Below are 18,994 nucleotides of genomic sequence, written 5' to 3' on the forward strand. Positions count from 1 at the left end.
GGGAATCCAGGCATTAACTGCACTATTATTTTCCTTTGTGAAAAGTTTCAAGCTGAGGGAATATCTCTTGGCACTAATCCATGCTGCTTTGGGAGAGAAATATAGTGAGTAAAGTAAAACTATTATTGTAACTCTTTTCAATGCATCTATTCCTAAATTATTTTTTTCTCCAAAAGAATGCTAGGACCTCTCTGCTGGACTACTAGGCCCCCACAAAGATACTCATGTCCATAATTGGTTGTAAAAATGGTATTTCTGTTAAGGGATAAGGTGTAAAAACTCCTATGCTACCATCTTGCTGAGATTACTCCTTAAACAGAATTTATAAACTGAACTAGAAAGTGGAATCTTACACCATCTAAATGGAGTCAACATTTTAGACTCCAATAATGAACGAACAGAAATAGAAGAGAGGAAAGGAGAGTTGCACAATATCAATTTCTGTCACTAAGAAGAAAGAAATGGGTTTGAAGAAGATGCTCTGATGTGGAAAATGTTTTTAAATACTGCGCAATATCAATTCACATTTTCATGCAGACCAAGAACATATTGTTTAGTGCCTGACACTACAGATTTTGAAATAGCATACAAAAGATAAAAAGCAAGAGAAGTAAAGGATCAATGAACTCTTTATATACTTGTTTTCTAAGTGATTCTTTTGTTAATAGAGAGGATGAGAGAGTTGGGTGGGGAGAATATTTTCCTTCTGTTATTTCCCATTATACTGTCTTCTTGTGTTTAAGAAGGTATGAAGTGACTTTTCTACTTCACTACACAAAGCCAAGTTTTTAAATACAGTACCAAGTCATTAAATGCCAACTTTGGATAAAAGTATTTCTTTGTGTCTTCCTTTTAAGCCTTTGAAAAGGAGCTTTAAATTGTTAGCAGATTCAAAACTGCACCACTTCAAATTAAAGTAGGGCCAATTAAGCTAGAATACAAAGTTAATCCAAAAATACAATTAGCACTGCATTCAAGAAGAGGTTACACTATAAGTAAGAAATGCTAACAAATGACACACTAAAATTTTATAAGGAGAACAGAGGTAGATTGGCCATGAAGTAAGCATAATAGCATTGTAAAGGTGCAGTATAAATACAGAGCACTGTGGTCCATGTTTTATAACAAATTTTAATGTTAAAATGTTATATTAGAATTACTATGTTGTAGACAAGTTATGCATCCATTTAGATATGGAGCTGTGGAAATGTAAAATTATGTATGCAGCAATTTATAGACTTCGAGGGCAATCAGTTAGAAATCAAATTACTGCAAGTAGTAGTATAGCAATTGAGAGAAGAAGAAGAAGAAGAAGAAGAAGAAGAAGAAGAAGAAGAAGAAGAAGGAGGAGGAGGAGGAAAAGGGGGAGGAGGGGGAGGAGAAGGAAAAGGAGAAGAAACAACTATATTGTGCCTCAGATTATTTGAAAATCATTTGTTAAACCTTTTAAAATAAAAATCCCAGGGGCACTTGGGTGGCTCAGTTGGTTAAGTGTCTGACTCTTGATTTCAGTACAGGTCATGATCTCATGGTTCATGAGTTTGAGCCCAGCTTTGGGCTCTGTGTGCTGACAGTGCACAGCCTGCTTGGGATTCTCTCTCTCCCTCTCTCTCTCTGCCATTGCCTTGCTCACTCTCTCTCTCTCTCTCAAAATAAATAAGTAAACTTAAAAAAAATTAAGTCCTATTACAATCTTGGTATTTTGTAATCCAATTGACATGATGAGCTTGTGTGATTAAAAAAAAAATCACTGCCTAGAAAATCAGTGTCGTAGTTCCACATCTGTTAGTAAATAGGTATGCAGACTTAAATTATTTTGCCTTCTTGGCTGCTTTCTTCAACTGTAAAATGAAAGGAGTAAATTTAATAAACTTTCAGGGTCCTTTAAACTATTAAGTTCTAAGTGCCTAAAAGTACTTTAAAAATTTATTTTATGGCCTTTATTTAGATCTAGAATCAAAAATTTCCCAACCATTTTGACTAAAAATTTATCAATATGTACGTGGAATTTAACATATATGCAGTCTATATCTAATTCTCTTGATGCAGACTGTTAAGCATCCAACTTTGGCTCAAGTCACGATCTCATGGTTTGTAAGTTCGAGCCCTGCATTGGGCTCTGTGCTGACAACTCGGAGCCGGGAGCCTGCTTCAGATTCTGTGTCTCCCTCTCCCTCTGCCCCTCCCCTGTTCACGCTCTGAGTCTCTCTGTCTGTCAATAATAAATAAACGTTAAAAAAATTTTAAAAGGACAACTACATGGCCTAAAACAACATAGAAAAAATATTCAATTTCATAGCCATCATATAAATAAATTTTAAACAATAATCAAACTTTATAAATCATCCACAAGACTGAAAAAGATTATAGAGACAGACAATATTAAATGTTTGCAAGAATGCAAAGCAATGGGAAATATTGTAGAGCTCTGGGGAGAGTACAATTTGATACCATCACTTTAGAAAACTGATATTATTTACTATGTTTGATCTAGCAAGTCAATTCCTAATTATATTATATTCCAGAGAAAGTCATGCTCATTTGTACCTGGATACATGTACAAGAATGTTAATAGTAACCTTATTTGTAATAATCCAAAAATGGGAACAATCTTATGTCCATCAACAAAAAGTGAACAAATTAATTAAGCTATACTCATTTAGTGGAATACTATACAGCAATGAGAATCAACAAACTACAATGTTGTCATGGATGAATCTCACAAAGACAAAAACATACAGTGAATTTCCATTCATACATATCGTAGAAACAGGCAAAGGCAAACCATGTTATTTAGGGAGGTATACATATGTGGTGAGACTATAATGTAGAGCAGAGAAGTGATTCTCATAAAATTCAAGATACTTATGTACCTTAGGGAGGAATGATGTTTTGATAAGGAAGAACCAGATATTGAGAGAATCTGAAGTACTGATAAAGTTCTATTTGTTTTCACCTGGGTGTGGCTACATTACTTCTTTTTTTTGTAAATATTAGCTAAATTGTGTCTTTATGTTTCATTCACTTAGAGAGAGAGAGAGAGAGAGAGAGAGAGAATAGAAGGATGAAAGGTAAGAGTACATATCTGGATGATTTATTCAAAGATAATTTCTCTGAAGAGCAGAGACTAGTGATGATAGCTAGAGTAGTGGACAAAATCAAGGACAAAATTATTAAGACACGAAGGTTTTATGACATGTTCATAGTCATCTGTCAATGAAGGAGACAGGGAGTAATTTATTACATAGTAAGAAAAGACAATGATAGAAAAAATGCTTAGATAAGAGGCCAAAATCTAGTTCATAATGAAATGATTGCCTTTATCAAGATGCAAAGTTAGTTCATCCACAATAAAAGGTAAAATTGTAATAGCAGCATAGAAGAAAGTAGTTTGATAGATATAAAGGTGGGATTTATTGGATGGTTTTCTTCTCATAGCCTCAATTTTTCGATAAAATCAGAATTAATTTCATCATCTGAGATTGAGGAGAGTTGCAGAAAATAATAGACATTTGAGGCAAGCTAAGTCATCCAGGAAAGCGAAAAAAATGACTAAAAAATACAGTAGGATTATCAGGCTTATTTGAAATTAGTGATTTTGATTTTTTTAATATGTTTATTTTTGAGAAAGAGCAAATGGGGGAAGGACAGAGAGACAGGGAGACTGAGAATCCCAAAGGGGCTCCACACTGTTAGATCATGACCTGAGCCAAAATCAAGACTCAGACACTTAACTGACTGAGCCACCCAGGCACCCCAGTTCTTTTGATTTTTAAGTTAGAGCAATTACATTGTGGGATTTCTTTCCTAATCATGACATTGTCCTTCCATGGTCTGCAGCTTAATAGGCAAGAAAGACACTACACTAACACTTATGTAAATAACCTAATCAAAAAACTCATCTGTTGAAGAATATATATGTCTATTGTGTCACAAGAATACCCACTGGTGAAAATTTATAGCAGTGTTTTTTTCTTAAGTGTTATTAAGAGTTATAATGTTATAGAAAATAGTAATCTTACTTCTCATACTTTTATTTTTCTTCCACTTCTTTTACTGTAGTCTGCAGGTGATCTCATCCAACCTTATGTATGCAACCACAACCTATAAGCAGATTACTTCTGAAGTCTCAAAATTCATCCTCTTTATGTGTTCTCTATATCACTTACTAGAAACATCACCTATCCAGTCATTCAAATAAAAATATTGGCTGTTGTCCAGGATTTCCCTTTCCTTCTTCATTTCTGCCTCCAATCACTACATTATACTAGTTTTAACTCTATAACATTTCCCGGGACAAAGTGTAATCCAGGAAGTCAATTAAGAAACCATATAAAGTAGGAAATGGAGAACAGTAGCTTGAACTAAGAAGATAACAGATTAAAGAAGCATAGAAGAGGCAAAATCTCCAAGTTTTAGTAAGCAGAAGTATAGAGGTATAGAAAAAAATCCCCAACACTTGATAATTAATGAAATATTGAGGCTAAAGGAGAGGAGAGTGTCAAAAAAGACTGGAAGTTTTCTTGCTTGACATTACTGAAAGGTTGGCCATGCCATTCACCAAATAAGGTGCTAGGAAAGGCATTGGAGACCTTCAGATGGTGGGCATCATAAATTTGGCTTTGAATTATATTGAGTTTGAGATGGCAAGAGGGGGTACTAAGTAAGCAGCTGGATATGCTCTCTAGCACTCAAAGAAGGCTGATATTGAGATACTTGTTGCAATAATTGAAGTCTTAGGGCATATATAAAATTATTTTAAAAGAGATTAAAACATGAGACAACAAGAAGGCAAAAAAAATCAAGGCTTGAGAAACACCACCTATTAAGGTTGGAGAACCAGGATAAGTTTGGAAAGAAAATAGAGATGGAACAGCCAAATACATAAGAGGAAAACCAAGAGAGTATTGCATCTTGGAAGCCACAAAGAGAATTTTTCAAGAAGTAATGAATGTGTAAGTGGTGCCTGGGTGACTCATTCAGTTAAGCATCCAGACTGTTCATGTGTTTCAGCTTCATGTCAGGCTCTCTGTGCTGAAAACATGGAGCCTGCTTGGGATTCGCTGTCTTCCTCTCTCTCTTCCCTTCCCTTGCTTTCTCTCTTTCAAAAATAAGTAAATAAACATTAAAAAAAGAAATAATGAATGTGAAACAGTATCAAATGTTGCTAAATGCTCAAGTAAATTGAGGACTGAAAAATATCTGCTTATTTAGTTATATTAAGCAAGAGATGGTTGGTAGAATGCAGACTGGACAAATCAAAGAATGGGTGGGAAAGGAGGAAATGGAGGCACCTTCATCTTTTGGGAAGTTTGACTGTGAAGGGAAGATAAGTAATTATAAATTTAAAGATATCAATGTTCCCTTTAGTAACTTTCTCCAGCTGTGCTACAGAGATGCAGGTATGTAAAATGTAAATAAACAAGGCTCATCCACTTTAGTACTTTGTCATATGGTGTGAAAGACATAAGGCAAATGAATTTGGAGTTTTGGTAAGAGTGTTATTAAAATTATGAATCATGGAATCAAAGCTGGATATGGAGGTGAGTAAACAAAAAATAGATCTGGTGGAATGGGAAGGATTAATGTATTGTGGACCATGAAGGTGAAATTTTGGTCAGAAAGCAGAATAATTTATTCAGGGGCGTTAGTTGTAGGGACTGATAAGGCACAAAGTGTGACTGTGAGAATAAGTTGCTGAAAGAAAATGAGAATTTAATGGAGGTGAGGAGATCAATGAACTTAGAGGCTTGGAGGTCATCAGGAATGATGTCTGAAGTATATATGGAGGAAAGACTGTGAACCACTTACTAAAGTCATTATTAAATGGTGAAAGAGTGAGTAGGTGGAGAACTGGATAGCATCTGTCTCAAAGCAGCAGAATTTTTGTTGTTGTTGTTGTTCTATTTTTCTTTTTTTCAAGACGTTGGAGCCTTTAGGTCTTAAAATATCAACAAGACCAAGGGAAAAACCCAACCTCCAGAGACATATGAGGTGTGGAAGAGAAATATAAAATCACTCTTCAAGAGGGTTGCAGGGTCAGGAGGCTGAGTTGTTAGGGGAAATTCTGGTTCCAGTTCATGGAGGAAACCCTTAGAGAAGTGATAAAACATGAAGTAAATGCTGATAGTATGCAACAGAAGTTCTGGAAGGCACATTGGAATGGTTAGGAAAGTGAAGGAAAGATTTGGAGTTGGGTTATGATAGCACCAGAGAGGTTCAATTGACCAGAAAGTTTTATGCTTTAGATTTTGAGTTATAAAGACAGGACTAGAAGAAGGTGCATTGAGTCTCTGGGCTTTTGGGGCACATGATCTGTGGGCCTAGTGGTCAGAGGGCTTGTCTCACTTGTCCAGGGTGATGGCACCCCCAGAAGATGTCGTTTCCAAGACTGCAAGTTCTGACTTCCAGCAAATCTTGGACCCTTGGATTTACTTTCTGTTCCAGACTAATTTTTTTTTCCAATTGCTCAAATAAAGCATACTGTCTTGCCTCTAGGCCTTTGCACATGCTGTTCCCTCTGCCTGGGATGCTCTGTAATCCTCTGTCTGTGCTTCTAGGGCACCTTTTCCTGTCCCTCACTAAAGCACTTACCAACAATAACCTGTTTGTCTCCTCCACAAGACAGTGAAAGCTGCCAGAGAAGACTCCTTTTCTACTGTTATAGCACCAGAACCTAGCAGAAGTCCTGGCAAAAAGTAGTTGCTCAAAAATTTGTTGAATACATGCATGAATAATTGAGTATGGTAAGACAAGGGGAAGACATATTGAGAGGCAGAGAATGGTTTATTCATTCATCCACAAACACATTCAGCACTTATCAGGTAACTGCTAGTGGTATAGTATCTCACTGAATTAGATGGGGAAGACAGACTCACACCTGAAGAGGGACACTTATTCCAACCAGGGGTGGGAAAGAGTTTGTGAAAATATCCCTCTCAAATTGGAGAGAAGCCAAGAAAAGGTGACTCTTTTCGAAAAGGGTGGGCCCTAGGTCTAGTGATCAAAATACTTTTCTTTTTTTGGTGGACTCAGAAACTGCGTTTTTGTACCTTGAACAAATGTATGATGCTGGATCCATAATTAGAAGTAATCTAACTTCATCCTAAGCATGAGTTTCTCTGTGAATTCCCCTACACGTATTCCCCTTATGTCCAAAACAAGTGGTAGAAAACTTTCTCCTTTGTTCTTCCCCAGCGCCTCATAAAACCTTTTATTATAGCACTTATCATGTTACTGTAATTATCTGTTTTCCCCACCAGAATTTGAGTATCTCAAATTAAAAAGTGACTAAAGGATGAAAGCACACCACTAACAAACTTGTGATGAGTGGAAGGGTGGACATGAAAGGGTAATGAAAAGGCCTTTGAACTGGATGATGAGAGACCTGGTTTCCTACCTCTTTTCTTCCACTTACCAGCTGTGTGATTTTGAATGACTTAGGTCACATATGATGATTCTAATTTCTTCACCTGTAAAATGTGGAGGAATACACTAAATGATTTCTGGAGTCTAGCCTTCATCTAACATGCTGGAATTATTATTATTTTTTTTTTGGCTAAAACTGGCTTACTCTGGAATGTTAGAAGGAGTTAACTAAATGTTTGAAGACAAGGTTATTTTTATTAAAATTAAATTAAAATAAATATGATTTTTTTTTAATTTTTTTTCCAACGTTTTTTATTTATTTTTGGGACAGAGAGAGACAGAGCATGAACGGGGGAGGGGCAGAGAGAGAGGGAAACACAGAATCGGAAACAGGCTCCAGGCTCCGAGCCATCAGCCCAGAGCCTGACGCGGGGCTCGAACTCACGGACCGCGAGATCGTGACCTGGCTGAAGTCGGACGCTTAACCGACTGCGCCACCCAGGCGCCCCTAAAATAAATATGATTAACTTGAGGTTTAGAAAACTCACTTTGGTGTAATTAAAGTATCTTATCTAAATGTGTTTAATGATGGCCAGTTTTGCTATGAACAAACTGATTTTGTTATAAATCAGAAAATTATTTTTTAACCCAGTTTGAAATTGATCATTAAATTTATTTGTCTTAATTTATGAGAGCATGTGACAGAGACTCAATGCCTAGATTATTCGAATAATTGGATTATTTGATAGCTTCTCTGCTTTACTATAGCTTCAGTTTCTGTCATAGAAACTATGAGAAGTGAAGCAATATGTGAAGTCAGGCATAACTCACAGTACAGCCATCACTGAAAGTCTAGGACATTTAGGTTACACATTTGCAGATATTCTAGCTGGTTCTGAAGGTGGCAAGCAGCTATTATTGAAATAAGTCCACCTATTTCCTCTTTTATTTGTATTTAATGTAACAAACACCTCAAAGCCACACATGTTTGTTTATTGTTTAGCAATTACAGACTCAATTCCAGTGAGTACCATTTTCGGCTATAAGGTCAGTAGACTTAAAATGTAAAATATATTTGTTTTGCATTTATATAATACATTCCTATATCGTACTAGCAGAAAATTTATCTCACACAAAGAAAGAGGAAATAAAGGGAGTGAAAAAACACTACCAGCAAAATTGCTCACATCCTAATATTTAAGAGCTAGGGAGTGAGTTTATGGAGGGAGATAAAGGGTCAGAATAGTTTATTGAGTTTCATAATGCAGGCACAAAATTGTGTGTAACAAATAGTGACCATTGGAATTTACAGGCTTAGTATTCCTGAAATATCCAGTCTCCTTTTCCACTCACTGGAATGTTTGGGAAATCAACTTACCTGTACATCAATATTAGCAAGGAATTCTGGTTCGGAACGTTTGGAAATCAAAGTTTTAGTATTTATCAAGAGCCAAGTGCATCCATCCAGAAATTCTAACTGTGCAAACCTAATCAAAGGTGATAGTACTATGTATTGAAAAATAATTTGTAGAAAAATAGTGCTTGAAATTATGTAAGTGAAAAAAAAAGAGAGCTAATTCTTTCAATAACTGACACATGATTAAATTAACATTACATTTGTGATAGAATATTTTACGTCTCTTAAAATTATTTATTTCTTGTATATATATTCATTTATACTCAAGATTTTTCGAATATGAACTTGAGTGTGTTTACATGAATATAGGTAATAGTACAAAAGTGTTATCTTCATTAAAATTAACTATGAAGACAATGTTATAACAATACAATTTTATATGGAAATGATATAAAGTTACATATGCAACTAGAGTACATGTCTAACTACAAACATAATGAGAAGAAAATATTAATAGTGATTTTGTTATAATGGCAATATTATTAATAAATTTCTTCCTTATTTTTCCACAACTATTTTTAATGTTTTACATTATTTACACACACACACACACACACACATATAAACGAAGTTGTTATCAACTGGCAACAGTTGATAAATTGAGTCTATCAAAAGAAAAGAGATTGAAATGTCTTGCTTCTTATGCTTGTGTCAGATCAAGGGTCAGTTCTTATTATATGGAACTTCCAAAAATTATATAGTGTCTAGTTAGTTGTAATATATTTGCATTAAAAGTAGTTACTGATAGGGAAGAACTTAGTATTGTCATTCCGTTCATCGTTTTTTGTATGTCTTGTAGCAACATTTTTTTTTCCTTTTGCCCCTCTCTTGCTCTCATCCTTTCTATTTTGTTGAATTTTTCTGTAGTAACATGCTTTGATTCCTTTCTATTGATACATTATTTTCATTATTTTCTATTATGTATTTCCTATTAATACCTTATTTGTGGTTACAATGGAGCTTACATAAAATATAGCAATCCATTTGAAGTTGACAGCAACTTCAATTCAATCATGTAAAGAATTCTGCTTTTATTTCTTCCCTCTCTACACAGTTTATGTTATTGATACCACAAGTTACATCATTTGTATTACATATATGTAGTGTATCTATTAACATGTTTTATACTGTGTTTACATTAACACAGTTTTAGGTTTATTTATTTATTTTGAGAGAAAGAGAGTGAGCAAGGGAGGGGCAGAGAGAGAGGGAAAGAGAGGATCTCAAGCAGGCTCCATGCTGCCAGCACAGAGCCTGATGTGGGGCTGGAACTCATGAAGCGAGCTGAACCAAGAATCAAATGCTTAACCAACTGAGCCACCCAGGCACCCCAAACATATTTTTTTTGCCATAGTTATTTTTGTGCTTTTGTCTTTTAACTTCTTTATCAGAATTAAAAGTGATTTACACACCATTGTTAGATTATAGTATTACGAGTATATATATTCAATTTTACAAGTAATATTTATGTATGGGTAGTTTCTAGTTTTTATTCAAATTCCACCTAGTTAACATACAGTGTAATATTAGTTTCAGGATTGGTATTTAGTGATTCATTACATACAACACCCAGTGTTCATCACAAGTGGCTTCCTTAATATCAATCACCCATTTAACTCATCCCTACACCCATCTTCCCTCCAACAACACTCAGTTTGTTCTCTATAGTTAAGAGTCTTTTTAATGGTTTTCTTCTCTTTTTCCCCTATTTTCATGTGTTATGTTTCTTAAATTCTAATATGATTGAAATCGATGTTGTCTTTCTCTGACTTATTTTGCTTAGTATAATAACACTCTAGCTCCATCTACGTCATTGCAAGTAGCAAGATTTCATTCTTTGATTGCTGAGTAATATTCCATTTGTGTGTGTGTATATATGTACAGTCATATATATATATATATATATATATATATATATATATATATATATATATCACCTCTGTTTTATCCATTCATCAGTCGATAGACATTTGGGCTCTTTCTATAATGGCTATAGCTGATAATGCTGCTATAAACATCATGTATCCCTTTAAATCAGTATTTTCATATCTTTTCAGTAAGTACCTAGTAGTAAAATTCTCAGTCATGTGGTAGTTATATATATAATCTTTTCAGGAACTTCCATACTGTTTTCCAGAGTGGCTGCACCAATTTGCATTCCTACCAACAGTGGAAGAGCGTTCCTCTTTTTCTGCATCCTCACCAACATCTGTTGTTTATTATGTTAATTTTAGCCATTCTGACAGGTGTAAGGTTATTAGTTTTGATTCATATTTCCCTGATGATGAGTGATGTTGAGCATCATTTCATGTGTCTGTTAGCCATCTGGATTTCTTCTTTGGAAAAACATCTATTCATGTCTTCTGCCCATTTCTTAACTGGATTATTTGTTTTTTGGATATTGAGTTGATAAGTTCTTTATAGATTTTGGATACTCTTAATCAAATATGACATTTGAAAATATCTCCACCCATTCTTAAGATTGCCTTTTATTTTTGTTGATTGGTTCCTTCACAGTGCAGAAGTTTTTATCTTGATGAAGTCATAATAGTTTATTTTTGCTTTTATTTCCCTTTCCTCCAGAGAGGTAACTAGTAGAAAGTTGCTGCGGCCAATGTCAAAAAGGTTGTTGCTTTTGTTCTTGAAGGCTTCCCATCTCACGTTTAGATCTTTCAACCATTTTGAATTCATTCTTGTTGTGGTGTAAGAAAGGGGTCTGGTTTCATTCTTTTGGATGTTGCTGTCCAATTTGTTAAAGAGACTGTCTTTTTCCACTGGATACTTTTTCTTGCTTTGCCAAAGGTAAGTTGACCATATAGTTGTGGATTTATTTCCCGGTTTTCTATTCCGTTCCATTGAGCCATGTGTCTGTTTTTGTGCCAATAACATGCTGTCTTGATCACTACAGCTTTGTAATGAAACTTGAAGTCAAGAATTGTGATGCTTCCAGCTTTGCTTTCTTTTTCCAAGGTTCTTTTGTCTATTCAGGGTATTTTGTGGTTTCATAGTAATTTAAGAATTGTTTGTTCTAGGTCTGTGAAAAATGCTTGTGGTGTTTTGACAGGGATTGCATTAAACGTATAGATTGCTTAGGGTGGTATAGACATTTTTTAAGTTTATTTATCTGTTTTATGAGGGAGAGAGAGAGAGAGAGCGCGCGCATGTGCAAGCGGGGAAGGAGCAGAGAGAAAGGGAGAGAGAAATCTCAAGGAGGACCCACGCTGACAGTGTAGAGATGGATGTGGCGCTTGAACACATGAATCCTGAGATTATGACCTGAGCTGAAATCAAGAGTTGTTTGCTTAACCAACTGAACCACTCCAACACCCTAGGTAGTATAGAAGTTTTAACAATATTTATTCTTCCAATCCATGAGCATGGAATGTTTTTCCATTTCTTGGTGACATCTTAATTTGTTTTACCAGTGTTTTATAGTTTTCAGAGTACAGATCTTTAACCTCTTTGGTTGGTTTTATTCCTAGATATCTCATGGGTTTTGATACAGTTGTAAATGGAATTGATTCCTTCATTTCTCTTTCCACTGCTTCATTCATGCAACTTATTTCTGTATGTTGAGTTTCTCTCCTGCAAATTTACTGAGTTGATGTATCAGTTTTAGCAATATTTTAGTGGAGTCTTTCAGGTTTTCTACATGGAGTATCATGTCATCTGCAAATAGTGAAAGTTTGACTTCGTTACTGATTTGGATACCTTTATGCACCTTTTTGTCATCTGTTTTCTGAGACTAGGACTTATAGTACTGTATTAAATAACAGTGGTGAGAGTGGACATCCCTGTCTTGTTCCTAATCATACAGGAAAAGCTCTGTTATTCCTCATTGAGGATATTAGCTGTTGGTTTTCATATATGGCCTTTATTATATTGATGTATGGTCCCTATATTCCTACTTTGTTGAGATTTTTTATCAAGAAAGGATGCTGAATTTTATCAAATGCTTTTTCTGCATCAATTGACAAGATCATATGGTTCTCATCCTTTCTTTTACTAATATGGTGTATCATGTTGATGGATTTGCACATATTGAACACGTTTGCATCCATAAATAAATCCCACTTGATTGTGGTGAATGAGTCTTTTAATGTATTGTTGAATTCGATTTGCTAATATTTTGTTGAGAATTGTGCATACATTTTTTTCAGGGATATTTGCCTGTTCTCTTTTTCAGTGGAGTCTTTGGTTTTGAAATCAGGGTAATGCTGGCCTCATAGAATGAGTTTGAAAGTTTTCCTTACATTTCTATTTTTTTGGAAGAGTTTGTAAAGAATAGGTATTAACTATTCTTTAAATGTTTTGTAGAACTTCCCTGGGAAGCCATCTGATCCTTGACTTTGATTTTGGGAATATTTTATTTTTGAAAGAGAGAGAGAGAGAGTGAGCAGGGAAGATGCAGAGAGAGAGAGAGAGATAGAATCCCAAGCAGGTTCTGTGCTGGCACAGAACTTACAGCCCAATGCAGGGCTCAAATGCATTAACTGTGAGAACATGACCTGATCTGAAACCAAGAGTCAGACACTTAAGGTGCCCAGGCACCACTTGGGGAGATTTTTGATTACTGATTCAATTTCCTTGCTGGTTATCAGTCTGTTCACATTTTCTATTTCTTCCTCTTTCAAGTTTACTAGTGTGTAGGTTTCTAGGAATTTATCAATTTCTTCCAAATAGTCCAAATTGTTAGCATACAATTTATTATAACATTTTCTTTTAATTGCATTTCTGTGGTGTTGATGTTATTTCTTCTCTCTCATTTGTGATTTTATTTTTTGGGGTCTCTTTTCTTTTTGATAAGTGTAGCTGGGGTTTTATTGATTTCATTAATTTTTTCAAAGAATTACCTCCATTATTGTTCCTTTCATTGTTGTTCTTTTTCTAGCTTTTTAGGTGAAAGGTTAGATAGCATATTTGAGATTTTTCTTGCTTCTTGATGTAGGCCTGTATTGCTATATACTTCCTTCTATGGACCACTTTTGCTGCATCCCAAATGTTTTAGAACATCTTAATTTTATTTTGTTTCCTTGTATTTTTTTTATCTCTTCTTTGATTTCTTGGTTAAGCCACTCATTCTTTTGTAGCATGTTGCTTAACCAGGATGTTTTGTGGTCTTTCCAATTTTTTTTTTCTTGTGGTTGATTTCGTTTCATAACATTGTGGTCTGAAAATATGCATGGTATAAACTCAATCGTTTTGTACTTGTTGAAGTCTGATTTTTGACTCAATATGTGATCTACTCTGGAAAATGTTTCATGCACACTTGAAAAGAATGTGTATTTTGATGCTTTAGGATGAAATGTTCTGAATATATCTGTTAATTCCATCTGGTCCATTGTGTCATTCAAAGGCATTGTGTCCTCTTTGATTTACTGCTTAGATGATCTCTATCTACTTTGCTATAAGTGGGGTGTTAAAGTACGCTACTATTATTGTATTATTATCAATGAGTTCCTTTATGTTTGCTATTTTCTATATTTGGGTTCTTCCAGGTTGCAGGCATAAATGTTTACAATCGATAGATCTTCTAGTTGGATAGGCCACTGTATTATGATATAGTGTCCTTTTCCCTTGTTACAGTCTTTGGTTTAAAATCTAGTTGTCTGATATAAGCATTTCTACTCTAGCTGTTTTGTGTGTGTGTGTCCGTTTGCATGGTAAATATGTCTCCATTCCCTCACTTTCAACATGAAAGTGTCTTTAATTCTAATATAAGTCTCTTGTAGGTGGCATACAGATAGGTCTTGTTTTTTTATCCATTCTGACATCCTATATCTTTTTATTGGAGCATTTAGTACATTGACATTGAGAGTAATTCTTGATAGATTACTCTATCAATGTATTACGTGTTTTGTCGTTCATTCTGGAGATTTTCTCTGTTCCTTTCTAGTTTTTGCTGCTTTTGGTATTTCTTTCACACTCAAAGAGTCCCCTTTAATATTTCTTGCATGGCTGGTTTAGAGGTCATGAACACCATTAGTTTTTGTTTGTCTGGGAAACTACCTCTCTTTTATTTATTATTTATTTATTTATTTATTTATTATTTTTTAATATGAAATTTATTGTCAAATTGGTTTCCATACAACACCCAGTGCTCATCCCAACAGGTGCCCTCCTCAATGCCTATCCCCCACTTTCCCCTCCCTCCCACCCCCCATTAACCCTCAGTTTATTCTCACTCTTTGAGAGTCTCTTATGGTTTGCTTCCCTCCCTCTCTTTTTTTTTGCTTCCCCTCCCCTATTGTCTTCTGTTAAGCTTCTCAGGATCCATATAAGAGTGAAAACATATGGATTTGTCTTACTCTGTATGACTTATTTCACTTAGCATAACACTCTGCAGTTTCATCCATGTTGCTACAAAAGACCATACTTCATTCTTTCTCATTGCCAAGTAGTATTCCATTGTATATATAAACCACAACTTCTGTATCCATTCATCAGTTGATGGACATTTAGGCTTTTTCCACAATTTGGCTATTGTTGAAAGTGCTGCTAAAAACATTGGTGTACAAGTGCCCTTATGCATCAGCACTCCTGTATCCTTTGGGTAAATTCCTAGCAGTGCTATTGCTGGGTCATAGGGTAGGTCTATTTTTAATTTTTTGAGGAACCTCCACACTGTTTTACAGAGCGGCTGCACCAAATTGCATTCCCACCAACAGTGCAAGAGGGTTCCCGTTTGTCCACATCCTCTCCAGCATCTATAGTCTCCTGATTTGTTCATTTTGGCCACTCTGACTGGCGTGAGGTGATATCTGAGTGTGGTTTTGATTTGTATTTCCCTGAGAAGGAACGACGTTGATCATCTTTTCATGTGCCTGTTGGCCATCTGGGTGTCTTTAGAGAAGTGTGTATTCATGTTTTCTGCCCATTTCTTCACTGGGTTATTTGTTTTTCGGTGTGGAGTGTGGTGAGCTCTTTATACATTTTGGATACTAGCCCTTTGTCAGATATGTCATTTGCAAATATCTTTTCCCATTCCGTTGGTTGCCTTTTAGTTTTGTTGGTTGTTTCCTTTGCTGTGCAAAAGCTTTTTATCTTCATAAGGTCCCAGTAGTTCATTTTTGCTTTCAATTCCCTTGCCTTTGGGGATGTGTCAAGTAAGAAATTGCCACGGCTGAGGTCAGACAGGTCTTTTCCTGCTTTCTCTTCTAGGGTTTTGATGGTTTCCTGTCTCACATTCAGGTCCTTTATCCATTTTGAGTTTATTTTTGTGAATGGTGTGAGAAAGTGGTCTAGTTTCATTCTTCTGCTTGTTACTGTCCAGTTCTCCCAGCACCATTTGTTCAAGAGACTGTCTTTTTTCCATTGGATATTCTTTCCTGCTTTGTCAAAGATTAGTTGGCCATACGTTTGTGGGTCTAGTTCTGGGGTTTCTATTCTATTCCATTGGTCTATGTGTCTGTTTTTATGCCAATACCATGCTGTCTTGATGATGACAGCTTTGTAGTAGAGGCTAATGTCTGGGATTGGGATGCCTCCTGCTTTGGTCTTCTTCTTCAAAATTACTTTGGCTATTCGGGGCCTTTTGTGGTTCCATATGAATTTTAGGATTGCTTGTTCTAGCTTTGAGAAGAATGCCGGTGCAATTTTGATTGGGATTCCATTGAATGTGTAGATAGCTATGGGTAGTATTGACATTTTAACAATACTTATTCTTCCAATCCATGAGCACGGAAGTTTTTCCATTTCTTTATATCTTCTTCAATTACCTTCATAAGCTTTCTATAGTTTTCAGCATACAGATCTTTTACATCTTTGGTTAGATTTATTCCTAGGTATTTTATGCTTCTTGGTGCAATTGTGAATGGGATCAGTTTCTTTATTTGTCTTTCTGTTGCTTCATTATTAGTGTATAAGAATGCAAGTGATTTCTATACATTGATTTTGTATCCTGCAACTTTGCTGAATTCATATATCAGTTCTAGCAGACTTTTGGTGGAGTCTATCGGATTTTCCATGTATAGTATCATGTCATCTGCAAAAAGTGAAAGCTTAACTTCATCTTTGCCAATTTTGATGCCTTTGATTTCCTTTTGTTGTCTGATTGCTGATGCTAGAACTTCCAAGACTATGTTAAAGAACAGCAGTGAGAGTGGACATACCTGTTGTGTTCCTGATCTCAGGGGGAAAGCTCTCAGTTTTTCCCCATTGAGCATGATATTAGCTGTGGGCATTTCATGAATGGCTTTTATGATGTTTAAGTATGTTCCTTCTATCCCGACTTTCTTGAGGGTTTTTATTAAGAAAGGATGCTGAATTTTCTCAAATGCTTTTTCTGCATTCATTGGCAGGATCATATGGTTCTTATTTTTTTCTTTTATTACTGTGATGTATCACGTTGATCGATTTGCGAATGTTGAACCAGCCCTGCATCCCAGGAATGAATCCAACTTGTTCATGGTGAATAATGCTTTTATAAGGTGTTGAATTTGATTTCCTAGTATCTTATTGAGAATTTTTGCATCCATATTCATCAGGGATATTGGCCTGTAGTTCTCTTTTTTTACTGGGTCTCTGTCTGGTTTAGGAATCAAAGTTATACTGGCTTCATAGAATGAGTCTGAAAGTTTTCCTTCCCTTTCTATTTTTTGGAATAGCTTGGGAAGGATAGGTATTATCTCTGATTTAAATGTCTGGTAGAAATCCCCTGGGAGGCCATCTGGTCCTGGACTCTTATTTGTTGGGAGATTTTTGATAACTGATTCAATTTCTTCGCTGGTTATGGGTCTGTTCAAGCTTTCTATTTCCTCCTGATTGAGGTTTGGAAGAGTGTGGGTGTTTAGGAATTTGTCCATTTCTTCTAGGTTGTCCACTTTGTTGGCATATAATTTTTCATAGTATTCCCTGATAATTGTTTGTATCTCTGAGGGATTGGTTGTAATAATTCCATTTTCATTCATGATTTTATCTATTTGGTTCATCTCCTTTTTCTTTTTGAGAAGCCTGGCTAGAGGTTTGTCAAGTTTGTTTATTTTTTCAAAAAACCAACTCTTGGTTTCGTTGATCTGCTCTACAGTTTTTTTAGATTCTATATTGTTTATTTCTGCTCTGATCTTTATTATTTCTCTTCTTCTGCTGGATTTAGGCTGTCTTTCCTGTTCTGCTTCTATTTCCTTTAGGTGTGCTGTTAGATTTTGTATTTGGGATTTTTCTTGTTTCTTGAGATAGGCCTGGATTGCAATGTATTTTCCTCTCAGGACTGCCTTTGCTGCATCCCAAAGTGTTTGTATTGTTGTATTTTCATTTTCGTTTGTTTCCACATATTTTTAAATTTCTTCTCTAATTGCCTGGTTGACCCATTCATTCTTTAGTACGGTGTTTTTTAACCTCAATGCTTTTGGAGGTTTTCCAGACTTCTTCCTGTGGTTGATTTCAAACTTAATAGCATTGTGGTCCAAAAGTATGCATGTTATGATCTCATTTCTTGTATACTTATGAAGGGCTGTTTTGTGACCCAATATGTGATCTATCTTGGAGAATGTTCCATGTGCACTCGAGAAGAAAGTATATTCTGTTGCTTTGGGATGCAGAATTCTAAATACATCTGTCAAGTCCATCTGATCCAATGTATCATTCAGGGCCCTTGTTTCTTTATTGACCGTGTGTCTAGATGATCTATCCATTTCTGTAAGTGGAGTGTTAAAGTCCCCTGCAATTACCACATTCTTATCAATAAGGTTGCTTCTGTTTATGAATAGTTGCTTTATATATTTGGGGGCTCCCATATTCGGCGCATAGACATTTATAATTGTTAGCTCTTCCTGGTGGATAGACCCTGTGATTATTATATAATGCCCTTCTTCATCTCTTGTTACAGCCTTTAATTTAAAGTCTTGTTTGTCTGATATAAATATGGCTACTCCAGCTTTCTTTTGCCTTTCAGAAGCATGATAAATAGTTCTCCATCCCCTCACTTTCAATCTGAAAGTGTCCTCAGGTTTAAAATGAGTCTCTTGTAGACAGCAAATAGATGGGTCTTGTTTTTTTATCCATTCTGATACCCTATGTCTTTTGGTTGGTGCATTTAATCCATTTACATTCAGTGTTATTATAGAAAGATATGGGTTTAGAGTCATTGTGATGTCCGTAGCTTTCATGCTTGTAGTGATGTCTCTGGTACTTTGTCTCACAGGATCCCCTTTAGGATCTCTTGTAGGGCTGGTTTAGTGGTGTTGAATTCCTTCAGTTTTTGTTTCGGAA

Source organism: Panthera pardus, unplaced genomic scaffold (assembly GCF_024362965.1).
Source record: "Panthera pardus isolate Hobbes unplaced genomic scaffold, ASM2436296v1 HiC_scaffold_27, whole genome shotgun sequence".
Lineage (NCBI taxonomy): Eukaryota > Metazoa > Chordata > Mammalia > Carnivora > Felidae > Panthera > Panthera pardus.